Raw genomic sequence first — 6,000 nt, 5'->3', positions numbered from 1 at the left:
CAAGATGCGCTTGGCATCGATGCCTGCGCCTTTATACAGCGCAAGGAAAAATGATGCCTGTAAATAGGCCACGATGAATATGTCTATAAAAAAAGCGAACTGCTTTACATCGTCTGCCCCGCCGTGATCACAGCCCCTGTACGCCCAAGGAGTGGCTTTCCCGCAGAGTCCCCTGTAGACGCAAGGAGCGGCTTTCTCGTAGAGCTTGGAACATAATGGCGGACCTTCGCGCAACTCTGCTCCCTGCGGGAGCATATACAGGAACACTAAACTCGCCTTTTCGACAGCGACCCTATCGTGTCTCAGCGGGAGAGCATCGTGTCATCAATGAGCAAGTTGAGGACATGCTACAACGTGGTGTAATCCTCTCGTCTCATCTCAAAGCCCCTGGTCTTCACCAGTGGTGCTAGTAAAGAAGAAAGATGGCTTAGTTCGCTTTTGTGTTGATTACCGACGCCTGAACAAAATTGCCCACAAGGACAATTACCCCCTGCCGCGTATAGACGACGCTCTTGACGACGGATAGCATCTATGAATTTAATGTAATGCCCTTCGGTTTGTGCAACGCGCCCGCTACATTCGAGAGAATGATGGATAACATCTTGAGGAAGTTCAAGTGGCACATCTGCCTCTGCTACCTGGACGACATTGTTGTCTTTTCCACCGACTTCGCCACGCACCTAGAGTGCTTGCGGCATGTTTTGGTTTGTTTTACTGACGCCGGCCTACAACTAAATCTCAAGAAGTGTCACTTCGTCGCCCGGGAGTTGACCATTTTGGGGCACATCGTCTCTAAGGGAGGTGCTCGCCCTGATCCGGCCAAGCTGCGCGCAGTGGCGGAGTTTCCTAAGCCGGTTTCGCTCAAGCAACTTCGAAGTTTCATTGGTCTATGCTCCTATTTTCGGCGCTTCGTGCGGAATTTCGCTTCTATAATTGCACCCCTTACAAAGCTACTTGGGGGAAACAGTGACTTAACAGCGTGGTCGGTCGAGTGCGACTAAGCGTTCACCGAATTGCGCCGTCTTTTGACTTCGCCACCAATTCTTCGCCACTACGACCCCACAGCACCTACCGAGGTCCATACTGATGCGAGTGGCGTTGGCCTCGGAGCGGTTTTGGCTCAACGGAAAAATGGCTTTCAAGAATACGTCGTCGCGTACGCGAGTCGCGTCCTCTCCAAAGCTGAATGCAACTACTAAGTTACGGAAAAGGAGTGTTTGGCCATTGTGTGGGCACTAACGAAATTCCGACCCTACCTGTGCGGTCGCCAGTTTGACGTCGTCACGGACCACCACGCGTTAGGTTGGCTGTCCTCTCTTAAAGACCCGTCCGGCCGTTTCGCATGATAGGCTCTCCGCCTTCAGTAATTTGACATCCGCGTTATATATCGCTCTGGCCGTAAACACATGGACGCCGACGCTCTGTCTCGTTCTCCCCTATCCATCGAACCTGTTTGCTCCTCGGCGGCTGATCCCATCTTCTCGTCTCTAACAATCGCTGATATGCCGTCGGAGCAGCGAAAAGACCCGTGGCTCGCATCTCTTATCGACATCGTGTCCACTTCTCCAAACGCTGCGCCTTCTCGGACTTTACGCCGTCAAGCACCACACTTTGCCCTACGAGACGGTCTTCTCTACCGCCGCAATTATATGCCTGATGGTCGACGGTGGCTTCTCGTCATTCCCCGCCATTTACGACAAGAAATTTGCGCCTCTTTCCATGCCGACCCTCAGTGTGCCCATCCTGGTGTAGTCAAGACGTTCCAGAGAATTTCTCAACGCTACTATTGGCGCGGCATGTACGGCTATATTCGCAAATACGTCCGCTCCTGCATCGCCTGTCAGCGCCACAAGTCACCCACACCTCGTACTTCTGGTCCCTTACAACCAGTTCCATGCCCGGCCCGCCCTTTTGACCGCGTTGGCGTTGACCTTTACGGGCCACTTCCCTGCACGGTCTCTGGGAACCGGTGGATTATCATCGGCATCGACCACCTCACCCGATATGCGGAGACCGCAGCCCTACCTGCCGTTACTGCACGTGAAGTTGCCCTGTTCTTGCTACATCCTTTTGTTCTTCACCACGGCGCGCCGCGTGAGCTGCTTAGTGACAGAGGCCGAGTCTTCCTTTCCAATGTCGTTGAAGCTCTACTGGCTGAATGTCGCATCATACATCGGACCACAACAGCCTACCACCCTCAAACTAACGGGCTGACTGAGTGCTTCAATCGTAGCCTTGGAGATATGCTCACAATGTACGTCGCCGCTGATGAGACCAACTGGGACGCTGTTATTCCTTTCGTTACGTACGCATACAATACCGCCACGCAGTCAACCACTGGATTTAGCCCTTTCTTCATGCTTTATGGGCATGAGGCATCGTCCACAATGGACACAATTTTACCATATCGTCCCGACTCCTCCGAGTGAACTCTCCTTTCAGACGTTGCCAAACATGCGGAAGAATGCCGCCAGCTAGCCCAAAGTTTAACATCGGAATCGCAAGGCCGCCGAAAGTATCGTCACGACAAAGATCAGACGCCACACGTTTTCCCTACAGGATCCCTTGTTTGGCTCTGGGTTCCTGGCACCCCACCGGGATTGTCATCAAAATTTTAGAACCGAGTACCACGGCCCATACCGCATTGTCCGCCAAACCTCCCCTGTGAATCACATCGTGGAGCCACTTACTCTCTCTTCGGACATGCCTCATCACGGCCGCGAAACTGTGCACGTGAGCCGCCTCAAAACGTACTACGATCCGCCCCTCTTGCCCTCACCATAAGTCGCCAGACTGGCTCCTCTTCGCTCGAGGGGAAATTGTAGTGAACCCTGCGAAGATATTATGAAGACGAGGATGAACTAGGCGAGGATGTCACAAAGACGAGGAGAAGAACGACGAAGTGCCGCTGCGCTTCTCGAGCTCGCTTGTAGAGGCCTAGACTGGCTGTGTTCTTGTGTGGTTCTTTGTGCAACTTGGAGAGGGCTATCATCCCTGTTAAAAGACATTAAACACCCCCTTTCAGTTCAAATATTTTTTTGCTGCTACACAAGAAAATATAATGACATTCCAATAAAACGACATTAGGTATCGAAAGAGTTTGAGGTACTCATCTGAATGCGATCGACGAGGAAAAGTGTCATCTCGACACCAGAGACTCGGTGAGAAGATACACCCAAAATAAACTACAAACGTACCACCTGCAATAAATACTCCTGTGCTCCTATAATTTTGCAGTTAGTCATGTTTGTGAAATATGCCAAATACCATCGTAAACACACACACACACAAAAAAACTGGCGCCCATCGCTGTCAGCCAACCCGTATCCACCGCCCACACCGCGGGCGGAACAGGTCGCTCCTGCTGCCGCGGTCCGTCCGCGCAGAGTCGTCGACACGGCGAATTTCTTTCGCTACCTACCGAAACGCATGCTCTGTTGATCTTGGATAATAAGCGCTTAATCTGACGAAGACGATCGCTGTTATGTAACGAGATTTTGGAAAAAGTGAGAACTGCAATACAAGTAATTTTCTGCTGATCCGATTTCGTTCTCTAGCTCCGCTGCTAAGGCGTTGCCGAAGTTACACCTTCCGTTTACTGTAAGACAATTTGTGAGACAATTGAACTGATGCTAAGGGAGTTTTAAAAATATGAAATTTACTATTTCCAAAACGCTTCCAGCTACGGCTTTGATGCGAAACCGTTCAAGCATAGGGCCTCACACGGCCAGAGCGCCGTCGTCTGCTGCTTTTGCGGGCAGCGTCGTTGCGGCAAACTCGCGGTATACGATGTGGCAAGCGTTACGAATTTGTCATATGCTTTCTTGATAAGGCCAAGCTCGGGCATTTTCGACGAGCCTTAATACGCCGACCGAACGATCTGGCGAAAACGTAGGGGAGTCAACGGGGTTGCAGTATGCTGCGTCGTATGGCGATACTCGAATATTCTATAAATGCGTCGTCGAACAGTACACTAGATACCGCTTATTTTACGTGCTGCTCTTTACGCTGCTTTAGTGCGCAAAGTGTACGCTCTGTTGAAACTCGTACGCCTTTCGCAGGCGAGCGCAGACGTGCGCACCTTCTGTGCCCTTTCGTAAACAAACGCCGCCGACACTGCCGCTAACTTCGTAATTGATAGCCCTAATCAACAGGCTGGTTACAAGGCATGCAAGACAGGAATGTCAATTTAAAGGCTGCTTTCGTTTACAGCGCAGTCATCTTTGCAACATATTTGAGGCTCACCAACATTTGCATGTCAGTTGCCGTTGCCATACTTTGGAAATGGCATTAGCTTTGGTCGTGTAGCTGCGCGTCAAAAAATGATATTATCCTGAACAAATATCATTCCGTGCAAGTTCTTGCTTTCTGCGTCGGAAAACCGTGATTCACGGCTGCTGTCATTCTCGTGAAGCATCACTGGTAACTTATCCAAACATGTTCCTGGCAAGGTTTTATGTCTGTTCAAAAAACCAACTACGCAGCAATTCTTCCCGGACATTGCTAAAGGTTGACAGCGGCGTTATATCTGTTAAGCCACGACCAAAGACGAAAACACGACGCGCGCGCATAGAGGCTGACCTGAACAGCGCCCGACTGAGCCCGCCTACGCTCTGCGGCTTTGGCAACAGGCGGCGTTGTCAGCGTTTTGCGCATCGCGTATAGGGCTATTGTATTTGTAATTTTAGGTGAAGTTTCAGTTCATGCATTGCACATTAAATTTGAACAATATTGGTGCTTTTTTGCATAAGTGCTGTTTTGTTCCGCAAACAATACTATTTCTCCAGACACAATCTTATTCTTAATTGACTACAAAATATTGTCAATTAAAAAATAATCTGTGAGGCTGTTAAAAAATTTTAATTTTGAAATAAATTCACAAAATGCAACATTTTAGAGATATTAAATTATAAAATGGGTGCGAAACAAGTTTTTAGCTCACCATTAAGCTGGTGTTTAAAGTACATTGGTTGAAAATGAAAAATCGCTGTCATGCTAGATGTATCTTTTTTTGTGATCCCATAGTCCCATCAAGCGTTGTATTTTAAGATGTGCTTAAGCAATGAAAATAATATTTAGCCTCAGATATTCAGGCAGACTACTGTTCTCTATACCTACAACTACAATGAATGGGTTTGGAGGAATCAGAGATGCCGGAGCACAACACCTTGTGCCTGGATATCGAATGACCGATCTATCGAAAAAAATCTCGCACACGGAAGGTTGCCGATGGTATGGCCATATGATTAGCTGTGATGAGAGAAAATGTATCCTGGCAGGCTGCTAGCTAATAAGGAAGTATGATATCATTGTACTCAGATCTAGCAAAAAAATTTTCTAATAATAATAATAATAATAAATTGGTTCACAGGAAGGGAAAGGCGCAGTAACTGTCACACTTGCTCTGTGGACACCCGAACCGCGCCGTAAGGGAAGGGAGGAGGGTGGGAATGAAAGTGGAAAGAGAGAAAGAGGAGCCGTAGTGGAGGGCTACGGAGTAATTTCGACCACCTGGGGATCTTTAACGTGCGCTGACATCGCACAGCACACGGCGCCTCTTCGTTTCGCCTCCATCGAAACGCAGCCGCCGCGGTCGGGTTCGAACCCGGGAACTCCGGCACAGTAGTCGGGCGTGTTACCACTGCACCACCCCGGCGGGGCCCAGCTGGCCGATGCAAATTTCTACTACTTGCCCATTGCCGGATGACTGTAATAATTTTAGCTGAACAAGCAGCACTGTATGAAAACTATTGCTTGGTACATTACAAGTAAGGCAACTGTTTATAGTAGAACACAGCTTGCAATAACAGCTGTGAAAACTAAAAAGCTGGAACTTGAAATGCTATTGTTCTTATAAATCAAACAGGTGTGTCTCATTTATCACTGATCTAGAGAATATAATATGCATACACAGCCTTGAGAATATCTGCAATGTACACATTTCCTCAGTTAGCTGATTGAAGATAATTTGATTCTGGCAGGGCAACATTTTTTTTCCGC

Source organism: Amblyomma maculatum, chromosome 4 (genome assembly GCF_055883805.1).
Source record: "Amblyomma maculatum isolate TAMU_Amacu chromosome 4, ASM5588380v1, whole genome shotgun sequence".
Lineage (NCBI taxonomy): Eukaryota > Metazoa > Arthropoda > Arachnida > Ixodida > Ixodidae > Amblyomma > Amblyomma maculatum.
Note: the sequence above shows the minus strand (reverse complement) of the source record.